This window comes from Panthera pardus, unplaced genomic scaffold (assembly GCF_024362965.1).
Source record: "Panthera pardus isolate Hobbes unplaced genomic scaffold, ASM2436296v1 HiC_scaffold_21, whole genome shotgun sequence".
NCBI classification, from domain to species: Eukaryota; Metazoa; Chordata; class Mammalia; order Carnivora; family Felidae; genus Panthera; species Panthera pardus.
In genome coordinates, this window is record NW_026526777.1 from 70276686 (window position 1) to 70298617 (window position 21932).

Sequence of the window (21932 nt, forward strand, 5' to 3'; positions counted from 1 at the left end):
AAAAAAAAAATTAAGTTTATTTATTTATTTAGAGAGCAGCGGCAGAGAGGGAGAGAGAATCCCAAGCATGCTCCGCCATGTTGGTGCAGAGCCCTATGCAGGGCTCAATCTCACAACCCCCAAGACCGTGACCTGAGCTGAAATCAAGAGCCTGAGTCTTAACTGACTGAGCCAGCCAGGTGCCCCGCACCACCACCACCACCCGCCCCCACCCAGCAATCTGAATTTTCACTTACTCCATCTGTCAAACCTATTTTCAGGCCACACAGAGTCTCTGTCCCACTGTCTCTTGTTTTTATAACCCTCTTTTAGGATGTAAAAACCATTCTTCTCTGCTCAAGAGCAGTTTCACAAAAAGGCTGGACTTGGCCCAGGCCACCCCCTGGTATAAAGCCCCCAGCACTGTGCCTGGGGCGCATATGAGGCCAAAATAAAAACCAGCCCGGTTGCCACCTGCTCCTCCGAGGCCTGCTGCCTCAGTCCTGACTCAGGGCGTACCCCACCCCAGCTGGGGTCCCAGGTGGTCGGCGCCTGGCAGTGCAGGTGGGCGAGTAACGCTGAGCCAGCAGGAGCTAAAGAGACGGAGGCCCCTGGACTCTCGCGTCTGCCAGAAGCCCACAGCGGAGAGGCTGGTTAATGCAGGACATCTGGAGGGTGTCAGGGTGGCTTTAAAAATCGTTCTCGGCATTTGGGCAAAGTGAAGAGGAGAGGGGAAGAGCAGAGCGCAGGTTTTGCTGCTCTGCCTCCCCTGCGAGCGCCCTGGGTGCTGAGGACCTAGCAGGCAGCGTCTCCGGCTGTGCCTTGGACCACGGACCATCAGACGCTGCTCCCCAAAGGCGGCGCCATGAGCTCCGCTCTGTGCCCTCGCTCACCTGTGCCTCCGGCCAGGTGCCCCTCCCTACATGCTCCAGCGGGCTAAGTGCAATTCAGGCTTCAGCCCAGATGTCCCCTGCTCCCGGGAGCCTTCCTGGACTCTCCCTACCTGAGCAGGGATCAGTGTACCTCTTCCATGTTCTGTGAACAAAATCTCTTCCTACATCTTCCCCCAAAACCAAGGGGGAGGGGAAGCTCTCTGTGTGCTGATGCCAAGCGTGCAGGCTGTACCCCAAGAGCGGCCGGGCAACACTCCCCCTCCCCGCAGAGACAGGCGAAGCATAAAGCCAACGCACAGAACATCAGCACAGAGACAGGAAAACAGAGAAGGTCCTCATGACATCGTTGGGACCCCTGGACAGAACTGCACCTGAAGCTGGCAGTCTGCACCCCAACTTCCCATACCCTTGAACCAATAATATCAGTGTTTGAGCCTCTTTCCCTTTTGGCTTTGTGTTTCTAGACTTCTTTATTGTTCTAGCTAGCTTTGCAAGGGATTCCCCACAGTGAAATGGGTGAAGCTGGCTACAGCACCCTGCTGTGCTGCTTCTCAAGTTGTGTGACCTCAGTCCAGCCTCTTAACCTCTCTGAGCTTCGGTTTCCTTCATCAGTAAAGAGGAGTTGCTACTTGTACCCTCTCGACAGGAAGCCTGCTTTGTGGACTGGTGATTTAGAGCAGTGGTTAATACGTGGGGGTTGTAAACATGTCTTTATTTCTCAAAAAAGGGAGAAAGAAACAAAAGAAAGAAAAAATGAACGATAGTTGCTATAATCTGAATTTACTGATGACACATAACTTACTAAATAATACAAACTAAAGGACCATTCATTCAAGGTCCCAGGCATCACCCAAATCTCTTGAACTCTTGGGACTTCAACTATCTGGCTGTTTTTAATTTAAGATTTTATTTATTTTGAGGGAGGGGGAGGGAGAGGGAGAGAGAGGGAGAGGAAGAGAGAGGGAGAGAAAGGGGGAGAGAGAGAGAGAGAGAGAGAGAGAACAAGCCAGGAAGGGGCAGAGAGAGAGAGAGTGAGAAAGAGAGAATCCCAAGCAGGCTCCCTGCTGTCAGCACAGAGCCTGACCCCAGGACTGAGAAATCATGACCCAAACTGAAATCAAGAGCCAGACGCTTAACTGACTGAGCCACCAGGCGCCTCTCAGCTACCTGATTTTTAAAGGAAGGCTCACTGCAAAGGGAGCTGTTCCCATCCTTTATAAACCCGAGTTCCTTCGAGATTCTGTGAGAAAAATAAGTGTAAGAACCTATTCACTTGTCTTCCTGTACCTACTAGAAGAAAAACACACCGCCTCCCACTGGAGTTCAGCACTCTTAGCTGCTGACACCCAGGGGCACAGAGTGCTTAAGTGGCAGGGCCAGGAGGCTCACGAGGGTGTTGGACCTTCTTTGGCTGAGGGATTACTTCCACGGGGCCAGTGACCGACCAGACCCAGAGGGGAGATCCAGCTGCCCACGTCAGGATGGCGAGGCAGTCAGGCGAGACTCAGCCTCCCTGACCTCCATTTGAGGGCTCAGTCCTTTGGACCCCAAGAAATATACCCTTCCAGGTCTACAACATCCCGACCCCCAGCCCAGGGCTTACCCAGGGAGAGCAAGATCCTGTGCTAAAACATCTACAAGTTCGGATGTGACCAGACAGGGCAGCAAAACATCCTTCTGCAACTGAGTTCTTTTTATTTTATTTATTTTAGAGAGCAAGAGAGAGCGTGCAAGTAGGGGAGAGGGGTGGGTGGGGGTGAGAGAGGAGGAGAGAGAGAGAGAATCGTAAGCAGCCTCCATGCTCAGTGTGGAGCCCAATGCAGGGCTCGATCTCACGACTGTGAGATCATGACCTGAGCTGAAATTAGGAGTTGGACACCTAACCGACTGAGCCACCCAGGTGCCCCTCAACTCTCAAAGGGTAAGCCAAACACAGTGCCTGGTCCCTTCATAAATACTGGTGAACCTTCGGCAGCGATAGCACAATGTAGTGCCGTGTTGGTACGTGACCCCCTGCCATCCCATACATGAGGAAACGGAAGGCAGAAAGGTTCGTGAATCTGCCAAATGGCAGGGCTGGAACTTGAACTCAAGGCTGTCCAGCTGCAAAGCTGGGACCTTTCCCCAACTCCACCTTCTCAGAGTAGCTCATAACCATATGCAGGTCGTTGGCTTTGGCTCCAGGGTAATGCAGCGCAGGGTTCTAGAGCCAGAACCCCAAGGCGTACCACTGACAAAGTCCGTGGTAAAAAAAAAAAAAAAAGCTAATTTTATATATATATTTTTTTTTTTTCCTTTGTTCCTCTGTTCTGATTGTTTGTTTGTTTGTTTGATCGGGCATCTTCTCTATACTTTTCCAGATCCCCTTCTTCATTTTCCTCCCTCTCTTTCTGGATTAAGCCCTATAGCTCCATTGAGTCACTGCCTGGTCTTTTTTTCCACTCCTGTCATTTCCCTCTTTGTTTGGGCTAAGGATTCTTCACCACCCTCTTCTCCTTTTTTCCAGGATTACTTCAACAAACAAATCAAAGCACACCTGGTGGAAGGCCCAAGCCACCACTCCAAGTAGCGAGAAAAGCAGCCAAAGATGCACCAAAAGAGTGCACACAACACACTCCAAAAACATTTGTTCAACTGCCAGGCCCTGGACCGTGTAGGACCCCTTTTTAATATAGTAGTACTCGCAGGTGTGGGACACAGAACAAGCTATTAAAACACAAAAAGGGCAGGAATCAGGCCAAAACGACGAAATTGAAGAATTCTCCTCAAAAAAATTCCAGGACGAAAGGACAGCCAGAGAAGTGCTCAAAAGAGACAGAAACAATATATCTGAGCACGTTTTTGGAATACCACTCATAAGACGCATAGCCGGGCTTGAAACCAAGCATAGAAGACAGCAGACAATCTACTGCTTCAGAGATCAAGGACCTAAGGAATCCTCACCATGAATGCTGAAAATGAAATGTTGTAAACGAGATACAAAATAAACTGGATGCAGTGACAGCAAGGATGGGAGAAGCAGAAGAGAGAATCGGTGAAACAGAAGATACAATTGTGGACAAAGATGAAGCAGAGAAAGGAAAGAAAGGAAATTACTAGACCACGAGGCAGGTACTAGAGATCTAATTGACTCGGTGAGATGAAATCATAGCCACATCATAGGGGTCCCAGAAGAAGAAGAGTGAGAGAAAGGGGCAGAAGGTTTATTTGAACAACTTATAGCTGAACTTCCCTCATCTGGGGAAGGAAACAGGCATCCAAGTCCTGGCGGCACAGAGAATTCCCTTCCAAATCAACAAAACCAGGTCAACACCACGACATGTCAAAGCGAAACTGGAAAAATACAAAGATCAAGAGAGAATTCTGAAAGCAGCTTGGGACAAACGGGGCTTAATCTGCAAGGGAAGACACATAAGGGTATCAGCAGACCTGTCCAAAGAAACTTGTCAGGGCAGAAGGGAGGGGTAGGAAACAGTCAATGTGTTGAACGGGAACATATGCAGCGAAGAATCCTTTCCCCAGCAAGGCTGTCATATGAATAGAAAGAGAGAGAAAGGCTTCCCCAGACAAACAACACCTAATGGAGTTCATGACCACTAAACCAGCCCTGCAGGAGATCCTAAGGGGTGACTCTGTGAGTGGAAAGCAGCAGAGACGACAAAGGACCAGAGGCCTCACCAAAAGCATGAAACCTTCAGATAACACAATGACACTAAATCCATATCTTTAACTAATCACTCTGAATGTCAATGGACTCAATGCCCCAATCAAAAGACACGGGGAATCAGAATGGATAAAACATAAAACAAAACCAAAGAACAAGATCCATCTATATGCTGTCAACAAGACACTGATTTTAGACCCCAGGACACCTCCAGATTCAAAGTGAAGGTGTGGGGAACAACCTATCATGCTACTAGAAGTCAAAAGAAAGCTGGAGTCGCCATACTTCCACCAGACAGACTAGATTTTAAACCAAAGACGGTAGTGACAGATTCAGAAGGGCTTTTTATCATAATTAAGGGGTCTATCCATCAAGAGGACCTAACAATTGCAAACGTTTATGCCCCAAAGTGAAACGCCCACTTATATGAATCGATTAATCACAAACATGAATAAATGTATACATACAAATACCATGATTGTAGACGACCTTAAGACTCCACGCATGGCAATAGGCAGATCGTCAAGGCAGAAAATCAGTAAGGAAACACAGATCCAATGTGTCATTGGACCAGATGTATTCAGATACACATAGATATATATTGGCCTTCATATATACATTTATATACCTGGATATCAACGCCAATATATTGAGATCTTTTCATCCAACAGCAGTAAGAATGCACATTCTTCTTAAGTGCACATAGAACATTCTCCAATATAAGTGACATCCTGGGTCACAAAACAGCCCTCCACAAATATAAAAGGACTGAGATCGTACCTTGCATATTTTCAGATCACAACAACGAGCACTTGCTCATTCTTTCTCTCTCGCCCTCCCTTTCCAAGAGAAATACAAACATTACAAAAACATTTAGCTCAGCTCCTTCCAAGAAAGAGAAGAAAAGAATAATAAACCTTGTGGGGCAATGAGTCATGGATGAAAACCACACACAGACAGAATTCCATAACCAATATGTTGACAATGGAGTTGACAGAAAGTGATGTACTAAGAGAACAGACACTAAAGAAATGTTTTCTGCAAGGAAATATTAGGGTAGGGGTAAACCATTAAAAAAGAGCATGGTGGGGAGGGACACGTCGGTGGCTCAGTCAGTTCAGCGTCCAACTTCAGCTCATGAGTCATGATCTCACGGTTTGTGGGTTTGAGCCCCACATTGAGCTCTGTGTTGACAGCTCGGAGCCTGGAGCCTGATTTGGATTCTGTGTCTCCCTCTGTCTATGCCCCTACCCGGCTTGCACTCTCTCTCTCTCTCTCGCTCCAAAATAAACTTTAAAAAAATGAAAAAATACCTTAAAAAGCATGGGGGGAGAACAGGAAAAAAGGAAAAAAATTATAAGACATGACCAATCAATCAAGCATGAGCTTAAGACTTTGATTCACAGTATATCCCTTATAATACTGACTTTTATCACTCTACAGTTATCTGGTTATAAATACTGTAATAAAGAATTTAAGTTTCTTCACTATATAATAAATTGTTCAATTACTGGCATCTATCGCTTCCTAAAAGCTATAAATTATTACTAGACTAACAAAAGAACAGAAAAAGAGAGGTTCCTAACACATCAACCTTCACTATGGAGAAAGAATTGGGAATGAGAATTCTAGGAAGAAATGTGAAACTTCAAAGGACGTATGTAATGGGACAAAGATGGGGTTGAAAAATCAAAGGCTGAGGACTTTTTCTCTGCAATTCTAAGCTCACAATGGGAGGATACTAAAAATATACGGAAACCTTCTTTCGTATGTAACTCCTGATTTTCTCAATAATTCATTTGCGTTTATACGTATTAAACACTAAACGGAATATAAACTGAAGCCTTACTTTTTAAATTCACATATTTAATTGTGATATATCATGCATATTTCATTACTTTTCAAATTCCATTCTACAGAATTCCATTTCCCTACTCCTTTATTCACATTCAACAACTATGACATTGCTTCTTACAAGCAAGACTTCATTCTAGGAGCTCCAGGAGTCAAACAAGTGTGTTTCCTAACCTCCAGTAGCTTATAATGATTTAGGGGCTTTGAAATGAATATTTAACAAAATATCAGATGTCTGAAACTTTAAATTTTAGAATCAGACACAAGGACTAGGAGGAGATATTTTTAAAAGCTAGAATAGGAAAGATTTCTGAAATTAGAAATTTGACAACTTGGCTATGAAGAGCCTCTGCTCATAGAGCTACTCTTTTCAGCAAAATACATATTCTTCAGGGAGATGCACAATCTTAACTTACTCTTCATGGAGTTATATAAAAATACAGGGGAACACCTTTGTAAGGTAAACGTTGAGAAATAATGCAAACATCTAAATTTCTACATTTTCTAACATTATTTTCGTCTAAATATAGAACAAAGGATAGAGACCAAGGAAAATCCTGTATCTCACCAAAATAAAACTTGCCCGGGGCGGGGGCCACGTACAGAAGATACTCGGACCCAATAAGATTTCATTTAGGCATGAGTATTATCAGTCATGTTACTATCACAGTAAGAATCCTTATCCTTAACCAAATGTCGTATTTCCTCCATTATGGGAAAGCTTTTCCCAATATAATTTTACTGTCATTATATATTTTCCAGCCCATTCTTTTCTCAGCCTCCACCTCTAGGATTTACCAAAGTAAAACAAAACAAAACAAAAAATTCAACGCGTCATGTATCTGTAAAGTGGTTTGTTCTTGCTAACTTTCCATTACACACATAAAATGATGATGCACAGGCTACTCTTAAATTTTCAGAGTAAATAAGGGAGAGAACTAAATTCAGAGCAGGAAAGTGAGTTTCACAGGAGGGTACTTTACCTCGGTACCGAAATCTAAGTCTTGGCTAGCTGATGTAGGCCATGAATCATCAGGACCAGGTTTGTCGGAAAGCATTTAGAGCAAAAATATACAACAAAAACATGTTCATTTTTTTAAAAACAAAATTTCAAAAATTAAGGGAAAGGTCCGCTGTTTATTCAAGGAAGTTTCTTGGTATAATTAAAAGTTGGCCTCTGGTTTTTTCATTAAGTTTTATTTTAATTCCAGTAATAGTAACATCCAGTGTCTTATTAGTTTAAGTTGTACAATATAGTGATTCACCAACTCCATACTCACCCCGTGCTCATCATGACAAGGGCACTCCTTCATCCCCATCACCTCCTTCAACCCTCCCACCACTCACCTCCTCTCTGGAAACCATCTGTTTGTTCTTGGCAGTTAAGAGCCTGTTTCTTGGTTTGTCTCTCCCCTTTTTTTCCTCCCTTTGCTCACTCGTTGTCTCTTAAGTGCTACATGAGTAAAATCATATGGTATTTGTCTTTCCCTGACTTTGCTTAACATACTACTCTCAGGCTCCATCCAGGTGATTTCAAAAGGCAAGATTTCATCGTTTTATGGTTGAGTAATATTCCAGTGTGTGTGTGTGTGTGTGTGTATGGATATACATACACACACATACATACATATAGGACTTCTTTTTCGTTCACTCATCTGTCAATGGACCCTTGTGCTGGCTATTGGAAATAATGCTGCAATAAACACAGGGGCGCGTGTGTCCCATGGAATTCGTGTTTTTGTATTCTCTTGGGTAGTATCCAGTAGTGCAATTACTGGATCATAGGAGAGTTCTGTTTTTAAGTTTTTGAGGAACCTCCATACTGTTTTCTACAGGGGCCGCACCCATTTGCATTTCCACCAACACAGCAAGAGGGTTCCTTTGTCTCCACATCCTCGCAAACACTTGCTTCTTGTGTCCTGGAGTTTAGCCATTCTGACAGGTGTGATGTGGTATCTTGTTGTAGTTTTGGGGAGCATCTTTTCATGTGCCTGTTGACCATCTGTATGTTGTCTTTGGAAAAATGTCTGGTTATGTCCACTGCTCATTTTTAAACTGGGCTTTTTTGGCGTGGGGGGTGTTGACTTGTATCAATCTTTTATACATTGTGGATACTACCCCTTTACTGGATTTGCAAAGTATTTGCAAACATGTTCTCCCATCCCAGAGGTTGCCTTTTAGTTTTCACGGTTTCCTTCACTGTGCAAAAGCTTTGTAGGTTCGTGTAGTCCCCCTAGTTTGTTCTCGCTTTATTTCCCTTGGCTCAGGAGACATAACTAGTAAAATGTTGCTACAGCCAAAGTCAGAGAAATGACGGCCTGTGCTCTCTTCAAGGATTTTTTATGGTTTCAGGTCTCACACTGAGGTCTTTAATTCATTTTGAGTTCATGTCTGTGTATGGTAAAGAAATTGGTCCAGGTTCATTTTTTGGCATGTGGCTTGTCCAGTTTTCCCAACACCATTTGGTGAAGAGAGTGCCTTTTCCCCACTGGATAGTCTTTCCTCTTTGTGGAAGATGAACTGACCATACAGTGGTGGATTTATCTCTGGGTTTTCGGTTCTATTCCATTGAGCTATGTGGCTAGGTTTTACGCCAGTACCCATCATACTGTTTGGATTACTACAGCTTTGGAATAAAACTTGAAATCTGAGATTGCGATACCTCCAGTTTTCTTCTTTCGCAATATTGCTTTGGCCATTCAAGGTCTTTGTGGTTCTATACAACGTTTAAGATTGATTGCCTAGCTCTGTGACAAATGCTGTTAGTATATTGACAGGGATTGCATTACATCTGTAGATTGCTTTGGGTAGTGTAGACACATTCAAAATATGTATTCTTCCCATCTATGAACATCAGATGTCTTTCTCTTTCTGTCAGCTTCAATTTCTTTGATCAGTGTTTTACGGTTTCCAGAGTACAGGTCTTTCAAAATTTGCACCCCGTTTTAAACAAGCTTTCAGTTCTCTATTTTGCCTCCACCTCTCCTAACCTGTGAAATCTCCAGGAAAGACCCAGTCTGAGTTTCCATGACCAAGTGTGACTGGCAGGGAATTCTCTGAAATGGTTGAAAATTAAATCTATAAACGTTACCACAATGACTTCTCACCTCACATCTGTCAGAATGGCTCAGTTTCACCACACAGGAAACAACAAGGGTTGCTCAGGTTGTGGAGAAAAAACAACCCTTACGCACCGGTCGTGGGATGTAAACTGGTATCGTCATAGTGAAAGACAGTATGGACGGGCCTCAACAAATTAAAAATACAAATACCATGGGATCCACTAATTCCACTACTGGGTATTTATTTACCCAAGGGAAATGGAAATACTAATTTGAAAAGACATATGCACCCCTATCTTTATTATAGCATTATTTACAATAGACAAGATATGGAAGCAACCCAAGTGTCCACCAATACATGAACAGACCACGCACACACACGCACATACACACACACACACACACACACACACACACACACAGACACTGGAATATTACACAGCTATAAAACAGAATGATCTTGCCATCTGCAACATCATGGGTATACCTAGACGGCTGAGGCTAAGTGAAATAAGTCAGAGAAAGACAAATCCTATATGATTTCACTTCTATGTAGAATCTAAAAAAGGGAACAAATGAGCAAACAGAGAAAAGGCAGAAACAGACCCATAAATGCAGAGAATTGACTGTTGCCAGAAGGGAGGGCCGGTGGGGGGTTGGACAAAGTGGGTGAAGGGGAGAGGGAAGTTCAGGGTTCCAGTTATAGAATGAATAAATCACAAGGCCCAAAGGTACAGCACAGGGAATCTAGTCAGTGGTATCGTCATAGCATCATACATTAACAGACGGGAGCTATGCTTATGGCGAGCATCGTGGAACATCCAGAGTTGTTGCATCACATATTACATTGTGTGTCAGGTAGACCTCCGTTTAAGTAAATATACCAAAGTTAAGGTTTCTATGATATGAGTGGAAGTACTAACTAGAGATTAAAAGATCAAAACTTACCAAGGCCAACTCTTTTCCTCCACTGGTCTTGCCTTATTTAGGTCCAAAATAACTAGCAAGACCTTCCAAGCCTTCAGGGGCATTCAGCTACCCAAGGAGAGAGACTGCGAACAAAATGGTCCTGGTAGTTGTGCCTCTATTTCTCTATATGCTGCCTGAATATTTTCTTCCCGATGAGCTCCCACTCCTACATCACTCTTCCACACGGTTCAGTGGCATTCTCCAACCTTTCAATCTTTAGCCTATGAAGGCACACACTCCTACAACAAGGATGGGCTCAAATGACTGAGGGTAGGAGCCATGTCCTGCTCCTGGAGAACAAGCGAATTGGGAGTCTCAGTCATCCACACAGTCACCTCAACATAGGCATGTTATCACCTATCCAGATGAAGCTCCCTTACTGATTTGACAAGTCAGTCCTACCCCTGCCCAGCCCTACAGGTACATGGAAAAGGCATCACAGATTTAGGAAAAGAGGTGGAGTGAGGAGACAGCTTGCCTCGGGCCATACATCTCTGTTGTTCAGAATCTCCATCTCCCACCCCCAATTCCTTGAGAGGATCTAAGCCATCCTCCCTAAATTGGGGTGGAAGTCGATGATATCATACTTCTATTTGCTGTAAACAGACTCTTCCCAGCAGCGCAAATGATTTTTAATCTCTCTCATCAGAAAATCTGAGGTATGCTCACACCTTCAATGAAACCAACAAACACAGGAGCAGAAACCTGGTCACGACCCTCTTGAACTCTATTTGAATATGCCTTTCTAAACAACTCCCCGAATCCTGGGTCCTTCATTCCTGTCTTTCACCTTTATCTCACTTGGCATAAACCCCCACATTCTGACATTCTTCTAAAACTCTTATTCCTATCCAACTCAGTGTTGTTCTTCTTGAAACCTGGTCTCCTCTGCTAATACGATTCTAACTCTCCTTCACTGTATTCATTAGACCCACTCTCCAGCTTTCTATTATTAAAACATTTGCCTGCAAGATGAAGACAAAAAACAAAGAAAGAAAGGAAAGAAAGAAAGAAAGAAAGAAAGAAAGAACCCGAATTGAAATCTCATTTCTGTCACTTATCATATGCAAATAGGTCACTTCAATCTCTTTTGAGTTTCAAATTCTCCATGGAAACAACCATTGGGCAAGGAGGTTAAACAGAGGTTGAAGTACCAGAGGGTATTTTGATGAATTAATCTCTGAGGTTCCCTAAATCGTGAGATTCTAAGTGCTTCTGATTTGGCCTCTGGAAAAATGGAGAGTCCTTCACTGGCAGAAGTGGAAAAATTAATGGAAAAAAAAATACCAAGAAAACCAGAGAAGAAAGGAAAAAGGCAAAAACACAGGACAGAAAAGTCATGGGAAAAAACATCTCCAAACAAAGAAAAAGCTTCCTAGAACTAGTCAAGGATACTAGCCCAAAGGGAAACCAGACTGGGAACTTAGGCAACAGAGAATCATATAGCAATATCCTCGAAACAGAGGCTGAATTTAATTAACATAACATGGTCTACAACTAGATATCCTTCCCTGACAGAAAAATGATTTGTCTCAGAAGAGGAGATATCACCATATCTAAGGGGCTGCCTGACGAGACCTTGCTTATTATGTGAAAGCTGTGACACCTTGGCCATAGCTGACATCCACCCTAAAATCTCTGATGGCAAAAACAAGGGACTAGTTACCACTGCACTAATTATTTTGTTAGCACTAGTGGTCAAATATATAAGGGCAAATGCTTGGAGTAACCTGGGTTCTTACGAAAACCCTAAATTAGAGTTCCGACATCCTTACCTTTGACATTCTGAGTTGATCTGCCCGAGGATCCGGATCTTCATCTCAGTGCTGCTGAGGAACCAGAGAATGGATGTGGAAGCTACGCAAGCTGACGGGCTAACCCCTCAGCTACTCATTAACTATGGAATCATGGGGCGAGTGATCAACCTCCCTGAACCACACTTGCCAAAGAAATACAAAGTAGGCTACAATAACACAGCTACTTTGCAAAGCTATGCAATGACTATATAACTGAACAGATGTTACGCATAGGATATAGTGTCTAGTCCAGGGTAGAACACTCAACAACTGCTTTTGTTCTCTGCGTTCCCTTAGGAAACACATCATTTTCAGTTCATTCATTTCCTTTCCTTTTCTTTCATTTTCCATTTCATTTCCATTCATTCCTTTATACTTTGAGAGTGAGTGCACACAGAAAGAGGGAAAGACATCCCAAGGAGCCTGTCTGAGCAAAACCCGACGTGGGGCTTGAACTCACAAACCTGACGTGAAATCAAGAGTCACACCCTTAATCAACTGAGCCACCCAGGTGCCCCAACAAATGTCATTTTTACAAATCCATACAAATCCTACCGGGTTATAGAGTCTTCCTCAGCATTCTTATCTGCTCCTAGAGAAGAAAGCAAAATACATGTTAAATCAACAATCGAAAAATAGAGGAAATTACAAGTGTACTCCTTATGATTTGTTAAACAGTATTGCTCTGGGACCACACCTGGGAACCACACTACACTGAATGTTATTATACCATTCGTAGGCTTAAAGCACTAAGAAATCTTACTTTCTCCTCTTTATTGACCGAAAGCAAGAATAGGTTTCATCGGAATTTGACACCTACAGGTGAACTGATATTTCCAATGACCATCACTGACCGACTCTATGACACTGGAGGAAATTGGTATCGTTAGGAGAATGCTTATCATGAGCTGACAATGTCAAACTGAAACTAGCATGATTTTTCTGGACTTCCACTATTGCAGGAGTTAAAAGACAGTATCTTTATTTTGCTCTAACACGGCAGAACTTCCCAGCCCCTCAGTAGAGACTGTTCAGTTTTAGGATGAAACACCCCTCACAAAGTGGGCTCTATAGCTATTGTCCTTTGCAGCATGGCCAAACCATAGCAAACACACTCTCCCTGACCTTATTTCCAATGGCAAGGTAAGTAAGAAGGATTTGGCATTCCACTTTGATAAAGTTCTAACCTCTTGGGACTGTCTCCTTCCATTGCTAGAGAGTCTATCTAGACCCACCGCACATCACAGAGGAGGATGCTCCCAATGTGAGTGCTATGTAGTGGTTCATGATGTCATTTTTCTCAACCCTCCCCATTAGGTGACACACATCTAGAGCAATCATGCTTTTTTTCATGGAAGGCATAGGTCATCAGACCCTCTACTGATGAGCAACAAAACAAAACAAAGGGCAAAGAATGTCTTGAATGCCTACCTTCAAAACCAGGGAAGTTTAACTTTCTAAACATCAAAGATATCCACTGTATGATTCTAGCTATATGACACTCTGGAAAGAGCTAGGCTATGGAGGTAAGGGTTGGGGTGAATGTAGGGATAAAGGGGCACAGCACAGAGGACTTTTAAGGCAGTGAAACTCTTTCACACGATACCACAAAGGTGGATTCACATCATTACACATTTGTTAAAACTCATAGGATGTATAACACCAAGGCTGAACACTAATGCAAATTAGAGACTTGGCCTCAAAATGAAGAGTTAGTGTCCATATAAAATGCACGACTGTTCTCAGGGTGCCTGGGTGGCTCAGTTGGTTCAGCGTCCAAGTCTGGATCTGAGCTCAGGTCATGATCTCACAGTTCATGGGATCAAGTCCTGCATCAGGCTCTGTGCTGACAGCACAGGATTCTTTCTCCCCTCTCCCTCTGCCCTTTTGCTGCTCACACACATGCATGCTCTCTCACTCAAAACTAAACAAAGGAACTGAAAAAAATATACTACGAAAAATGGACCACTGTCGTGCAAGATGGTGACAACAGGGGAGGCTAGGCGTGTACGGGGGTATGGTATATGGAGACTCTCTGTACTTTCTATTATATTTTGCTGTGAACTTAAAACTTGTGTAAAAAATAAGGCTTATTAAATGTATAGAACAACACCAACAACAAGACATGGTATCCACTGAAGCTACTCTTAACATATATTAACGCATGATACAGTCACCTTGAAAATGAAGATAGAGATCAAAGTAACACAGTAGGGGGACTGTCTCCCATATGGAAGTATATGAAAATACATAAAGCAAAATGCACACATACAAAAGTTATTTGTATACTTAGGCAAGAAAACAATTGGTGAATATGATCAAATATCTTATAACTATAAACAGGGATTCAGCACTATAGGAATCAAACCTGGGTTTTCCATATAATTAAGAGATTTCATTCTAATTTTAAATCAAAAATCATTATGTTGATCGTATCTAAGAATCATAATGAAAGCTTAGCCACATAAAAAAAGATTATAATGAACTAATATTGCCCTAGTAATTTTTGTGCAAATACCTACCTCATATGGATGATGAAACTGAAACCAGTACCATGGTAACCATCATATTTCTTGCTAGTAAAATAAAATCTTAAGACAGCACCAAAAATTAAGTCAGGGCTATAATTCCTATGCAGAACAGGTTTCATCCAGCGGGCCAAAGATGGCTACCCTCCGAACATCCTACTTGAATGACTGGCCCTTGGTGGTTCCCTGGGATCTTGGATCTCAGGAGGGTTCCCACCATTCCCTAGCTGGTTAAGAGTCGCTCACTCTGCCTAAGTGCTGGTACAATCAATGTGCTTCAGGCCGTACACTTCATTTCCTTCTGGAAACCTGGAATTTGGGGACATGCTAAGGAGAAGATGCCTATGTGATTAGCATCTGATGAAACCTCGGGCACTGAGTATCCATAAGCCTCGTACTGGCAGACAACATTTCACTTCTGCTGCCCTAATTTCATGCTGGAGGAATTCAGCACATCCTGCTAACTCCATAGAGAAAGGGTTCCTGGAAGCCTGCGCTTGGTCTCCTCTGGCCTTCACCCCATGCACCTTTCCTCTGTGGTGATTGGCCTTTCAGCCTGTCCCCATACCAAACCATAGGCACGAGTACAAGTATATGCTGAGTCCTGTGAGCTCTTGTAGTCAATAATCAAATCTGGGTGTCGTTAGGGTGCCTCCAACACAACTGTGTTATATGACATTTTTATTATTTGGGTTGATGTCTTACACGTGGTTACAGTCAGAAGGTTATGTCACAGAATACCTTTCCTGGAAACTCTTTTTCTTGGTATTTGCCTTGAAAATTCCTACATTCCTATATACCCATTTGAAGAAAGGTTTAAAAGGAATAGATGAAATCATGATGTCAGAAAGTGTGAAACAAGCAACAATCCTATTTTACTCAGAAAAAAAAAAAGAGAGAACCCTGGTGGTTGCCACTATGTTCTACCATATACAAGTTCCTCTCAAATATGAAAAATCAGTTAATCTTCTCCCACTAACTAGGACTTAGTTCATTTTTTCTGGCAGATAGGAATCAAGAGAAGTAACAGGGATTGTTCTAGAAAAAAACAGAACTATCAGACCCAGTAAAACAACATACTACTGATTATAGTGTTTTGTGTGTTTCTTTTCCTTAATTTCTTAGAAAATTAAAAATATAGTTCACCTATTAAAGACAGTTATTGCCAAGATAATCAAAAAGTCATAATTACTGTGTCCTCATTCCTGCTGCTCTCCTCTGTTCATCTGATAAAGTCCTACTCATTCTTCATGCCCAATTTAAATGCTGGCACACAACCTGTAAATCTCTGAATCTTCTGAGAGTTCTCTCTCACCCCCTAACTTTTGATATTCAGGAATCACAAATTCATATTAACTATACTGTTTCGGTCTCTGCTTTATCTTTCCCCTGCCAGTGCCGTAGCCTAACATGAGTTCTTAACTGATAATTTTCGCAGGGAAAAAAAAAGCCACCAAATATTATTGTTATTTCTTAAATGATTAAAAAAAGTTAACCAAAACAAATGAGAAAGACACAAGGCCCAGAAACAAAAATTAACGGAGTAAATTGAACCCCCTGACGTTTTCAATCTACACAGCTGAAAGTTTCATAATGGACTAATACTAGGCTAAGAAAACAGGAGCTTCCTCTGCCTCCCAGTCTCTATATGTGGTTTCCTATAACCTATCCTCCCTATGAGGCTTCAGCAAACTACGGCCACAGGCCAAATCCAACCTGCCATCTGGTTCTGTAACAGTGTTTTCTTGGGGAATAGTCCCATGTCTTCACTTACATATTGCTATGGCTGCTTTCACACTACAAGGGCAGAGCTGAGAGACCACATCACCTAAAATATTCACTGGCTCTTTAGGAAAAAGGCTTGGTGATCTGTATTTTATGCATCAACCAGAGTGTCCCAACTCAAATCTAATCTTATTAGTCTTCTGCTTCAAATTCTCCAAAATCCCTGCATCAAATACTGCTGGCTCCCTCCCTAAGAGCCATTCCGTATTCTTCATTCTTGCTAGAGAATCACAACTTTATTGGGATATTTATTGTCTCCATACACAGAGAAGGTGGCCTCACCCTGGCTTCAAAAAGAGAAAGGATTATTCTAAGCTAATCACAGTACCTGATTTACCACGGACCCGTTGAGGAATGAGTGTGTGACCTAACCTAGTCTTTAAAATGTTAGAGGAAGTCTACTGCAAGCCTCTTCCTAGTGAAAAGAAACACCGAAAGAAAAGCAGTCTTTCCCACCCACTGGGTGTTCCCATGAGAATATGATACCTGGAGCCGTTGCTATTAGCCACCCCCGAAAGGAGAAATAAAAATACCACCAACTCCAAAACTGAACAAGAGACGACTGGCATCCTGATGACATCACTGAACCATCAAAACATTTCTGGTTCCTACTGCTTTAGTCACTGATAGAAGTCACCTATTATTTGCCGCTAAAAGCATTCTACCGAAGAAATTTCCCAAGGCCTATCGGGTAAGATCTACTCCTTTCTAGAGCACTAACAAACTTCCATAAGCTTGTCTTACCTAGGTATTCACCTCATTCCCAACCATTGCCATAGCACACGTTTTCTACCAGCAAAACCCAGCTGCTCCTAAATCCTGCTAAGTTCACTCGTACACCTTCGCCTCTGCACTGCTGTGTACTCCACCAAACACGTAATCGCGATAGTTTACAAACACTGTCAAACACACCAATGTTGGTCCTTCTGCCTCTCCACCTGGCAAACTGAACTACTCACTCTGCACGCTTACCGTAGATTCTACCCAGTCTTTGAAAACTCGGATTCCTCACCGGGAACTTACGGTAACTGGAACAAATGCCAATACAAAATAACAATGATAAGTATAAGCTCTACGAGACTCTGGCACCTAGAAAGCACTAAATAGAGTAAATAATACAAAGGACGGTGGTAACAACAAACTCCTGGGGTGCAGAGACTGGTTTTGGAACGTTTGTATTCTACAACAACAGCATAACACTTAGTAGCTAACAGGCACTTAAGAGTTACTTGTGAAGTGAACAAATGGCCATGAATAAAAATGAATTCCTTTGAAAATTACTTTTAAAAACCACAGAAAGTTTTCTGTTTCAAAAACCCCAGGGACAGCTCTATTCTGTTATGAGCACCTTAAGGATCCAAACACTGTCTGCTCGATCTCTGTCTTTCCTGTAACTTCCAAAACTAACTTACAGAAGGTCTTTGGTAACAGCCTACCAAGTTAAAGCTTTCTTCCTACTTTTCAGATGGTACAGTGCACTAGTGCCCGGCTTCGGCTCAGGTCATGATCTCACGGTTTCCGGGTTTGAGCCCCGCATCGGGCTCTGTGCTGACAGCTTAGAGCCTGGAGCCTGCTTCGAATTCTGGGTCTCCCTCTCTCTCTGCTCCTCCCCCACTCCTGCTCTGTCTCTCCTTCTCCTTCAAAAATAAATAAAAACAGTGAAACATTTTTTAAATAGAAAAAAATTAAAAAGCAACTGACTGTTATGCCAACAGTTCCAGAAAGAAGGGTGGGAGGTGTCTCTGGGAAAGGCTGTGACAGGCAGGGATGTGGCTCCTCTGAACCCAGAAAATGGGGAGAAGGAAGAGTTGACTTGACTCCCGGATTTCTAGGCAAATAGCTTCCCTACGCCACTCCACTGGAGCCTGGCTCTCTGATCCTGGGGGGAGATATTCCCCAAAGAGGTGGGCAGGGAAAGGGAAGGAGAGAGGAAGTCGGCTGTGGTGGGACATGGGCTTGTGGCCATGCCCTCAGGGGGCACGCGGGCTGAACAAAGGGCTGACAAACAGAAGACCTGAACTCGTCCTTTACTTGTTCTCTGCCCTTGGGACATCATTTATTCTCTCTGGGCCAGTTTTCACATCCGTGCGATGGAAATCACGGCACCACCCGTGCTGACGTTGCAGTGCTGCGGAGACGTGGATGGACACGTTTGGGTTATGACACGTAAAAGCCTGGCTCTGATGTCAGACAGACCTGGGGGTGAAGTCCCTGGCTCCGCACCCTGTCGGCCGTGTGCTCTTGAGCAACTCACGCCTCCCCTCCAAGCTCGGTTTCTCTGTCTCTAAAGTGGGGACAGTCGCACTCACCTCAGAAAGTTACCTGTCCACACAAGGTACGGCACAGAGTAGCCTCCAGTAAATGGAAGTTCTGATTCCTGAAACGATGTGCCCCAAGAAATACAGAATTCAGAATCAGCCACCAACTCCCTACTGTAAGCCGTGCCTTCTGACTGCAGATCCGGAGTGAATGGGCGCTAGAGGCCTTCTGCCCAAATCTGCAAGGTTCTGTCCCTGCCCCCCTGAGGCACCCAGGGGGATGCCACACAGGTCCCTCTGATCAGGCGATGGCCTTGGCCTCCTGTCAGGCAGAAAGCTCATTCCATGCCCCAAACTCGGCTGCTCCCAGGGGAGAGGATGCACGCCCACACCTCTGGTCACCAGGGGCAAAGTATACCCACCCCACCACCCCAACCCCCCTCCCCGAGGCCAATAATCCAAACTAGACTGACTTGGGCGGGACCTCCAAGGACGCTCCTTCTCCACATGTGGAAACTGAGTCCTTGAGAGGGGAAAGGACTTGTCCGGGGCATCGAGGGAGCTGCTGGCAGAGCTGGGACCAGGGTCCCAGCTGGAGCCCTGCCCAGAGGCAGATGCCTTGTTCACACATTCTTCTGCCTGTGGCCCCCACTCCCAGTTGAACAGCCAACCATTTCCTTGAAAACACAGCCATTCCAGTTGCAAACATCTGGAGAGCACATATCACAACCAGGTTTGGTTGAACAATGAGCCAAGAGTCTGCAGGTTTTTAACCTGAAGGCTTTTGGGGGAGGTGCTAGAGACACCCTCCCCTAACATAGTCCTCAGAATATTGTGGGTCTGTATGTTTTGTTGGAAGGTGGTCTATCTACACAGAGCTTTCTTCAGGTGCCCACAGGGCCTCTAAAAGGGCTAAACTGGAAACATCTGGGCCTTTCCGAGGAATTCCACACATCCCACCTTATTCCGAAATGCGAGAATGAGGGGCGCCTGGGTGGCTCAGTCGCTTAAGCGTCCGACTTTGGCTCAGGTCATGATCTCGCGGTCTGTGAGTTCCAGCCCCGCGTCGGGCTCTGTGCTGACAGCTCACAGCCTGGAGCCTGCTTGGGATTCTGTGTGTCCCTCTCTCTCTGACCCTCCCCCATTCATGCTCTCTCTCTGTCTCAAAAATACATACACGTTAAAAAAATTAAAAAAAGGAAGAAACGCTAGAATCCACAGTCAGCCCTGGAGCTGATTCTTTCAACAACGCGGGACGTGCCACACCTAGAGACCTACACGCAGACACATATGCCCGAGCTTTCTGAGCAGGGAGGGGCAGCAACCGGTCCCGGCTTCAAGGCTGTCCTTTGGGGGCTGTCTGCCCCCAGGCGGGGAGGGGCTTCTTGGTGCTCAGTGCCGACACCAGATGCGGACACCCTCAACACACACCCACAGGCACAGAAGTGAGGCCAGCCCCCAAGGGCTGCGGGCATTTGTTGGTCTCAGGCTGAGGACTCAGGATACAGGGCTGGGGCAGCTCAGCAGTGGCGGGGCCCCAGGAGGTGAAGTCACATAAGGAAGGCAACAGACTCACACACAATCACACGCACATGGTCACGGCCTCTCCCACGTCCACAGAGACTCATGCATCACACAGATGCACCTCACACTCACGGAAACACATCAACACACAGACCCGTGTACACGCAGTAAGAAGATGTAGGCGCATATCTCCAGACCGAGGCACAGACATTCTCAGAGGCACACACTCACAGCCACACGTCCTCGCCCACACAGGCGTGTGCGTGCTTTACACACACGCACACACACAGTCCAAGCATCTAAATGCTTCCCAGGAACCAACCACTATGCATTCTCCCCTCTGCGGGCAGTCCAGGGCTAGAAGCCAAAGGCTGGCCTGGGTTCCCAGTTGGCCCCCAGGAGAGGGAAGGGGCAGAGGGACAGCTGAACCTTGCTTGCTTCTCACTCTACTGCATGTGGGGGTGGGGTAGGGGCTAAGGGACACCCAGCTGCCAAAACAGCAGGGGACGAGCCCACAAATGCAGTAACCCACTTGCCAGGGGCTTTCAGGGGTGGGGGCGGGGGGAGTCTCTTGGCCCCTGGGGGTGGCTCCAAGCATTGAGAATTTGCGGGAAAGGGCAGATCTGGGATGAGGGGCATTTTTCCAGTGAACCTTTCCCCCCTTCCGAAGTCTGGTCCCCCTTCTGCAGCTCCATTCAGCCCCCCACCACCCAATACGCCCAGTCAGCACCCCCAGGCGCTGGCCTCACCTGACTGAGACCCAACCACAAGAGGAGGTCCTACCCACACATATCCAGGGGTGCCCCACACGCGGGGGGCCCTCCCGCTGCACCCGCCCCGGCACGCAGCATAAAAACATCCAGAGTCCCCCTATACCCCCACCCCCAAACTCAGCCGCCTTCAGTTCCGCGGGAGGGACAAACCCAGCCAGGTGAGCCCCAAACCGGAAATGGCCGTCCCGCCGCCGAAACCGGCTACCTCTCCTTCCAGACCCTTCCCCGGGGGGCTTGGAAGCCCCCTCCCCCAGGATCGCGCCCCGAGCCCCCGCCCCCGCCCCCGGCACCCACCTCCTTCTTGACGGTGCGCGGCAGCCTCTGTCGAGGGTCGGCCTGTGGGACGAGACGAGGGGGCCCGCGGTCAGCCGAGCGCTGGGGACGGGGCCGGGGCTGCCGTCCCGCCGCCCGCTCGCCCTGCGCCCGCTTAGCTGCGGCGCCGGAGGCCACGGCCGCTCGCGCCGCGTTCCACGCCCAGGCGGCGGCGGTGCCGGCTCTCTGGCTGCGAGGCTTCAGCCGCGTTGGGGCGGGGCCGAGCGCCCGGTTACGTCGGGCCGCGCCGCGCCGCCGCCCGCGCCGAGGAGGAGGGGGGAGGGGGAGGAGGAGGGAGGAGGGGGGAGGAGGGGGGAGGGAGGAGGGGGGAGGAGGAGGAGGAGCCGCTGCCGCCCGCGCCGCGCCTCCGGGGAGGAGGAGGAGGAGGAGGGAGGAGGAGGAGGGGGGAGGAGGAGGGGGGAGGAGGGGGAGGAGGAGGAGGGAGGAGGGGGAGGAGGAGGAGGGAGGAGGGGGGAGGGAGGAGGGGGGAGGAGGAGCCGCTGCCGCCCGCGCCGCGCCTCCGGAGAGGAGGAGG

General features: G+C 45.8%; 1 protein-coding gene across 9 annotated transcripts in view; it reads right to left on the reverse strand.

The window, feature by feature from the left end:
• The window catches only part of LOC109261232 (ankyrin repeat domain-containing protein 26-like), a 101909-nt gene extending 80269 nt beyond the window's left edge, over positions 1-21640 (reverse strand). For 4 of the 9 annotated variants that reach the window (XR_008424738.1, XR_008424736.1, XR_008424742.1 and 1 more), the window contains exon 1: positions 21380-21640. The gene's annotated coding sequence lies outside the window, so the exon portion shown is untranslated. Of the gene's footprint in view, positions 1-12772; positions 12810-17502; positions 17902-21379 lie in introns of those variants that run through there. The other 5 variants (XR_008424746.1, XR_008424737.1, XR_008424740.1 and 2 more) reach the window with 2 other exon arrangements.
• Positions 21641-21932: the final 292 nt, after the last annotated feature.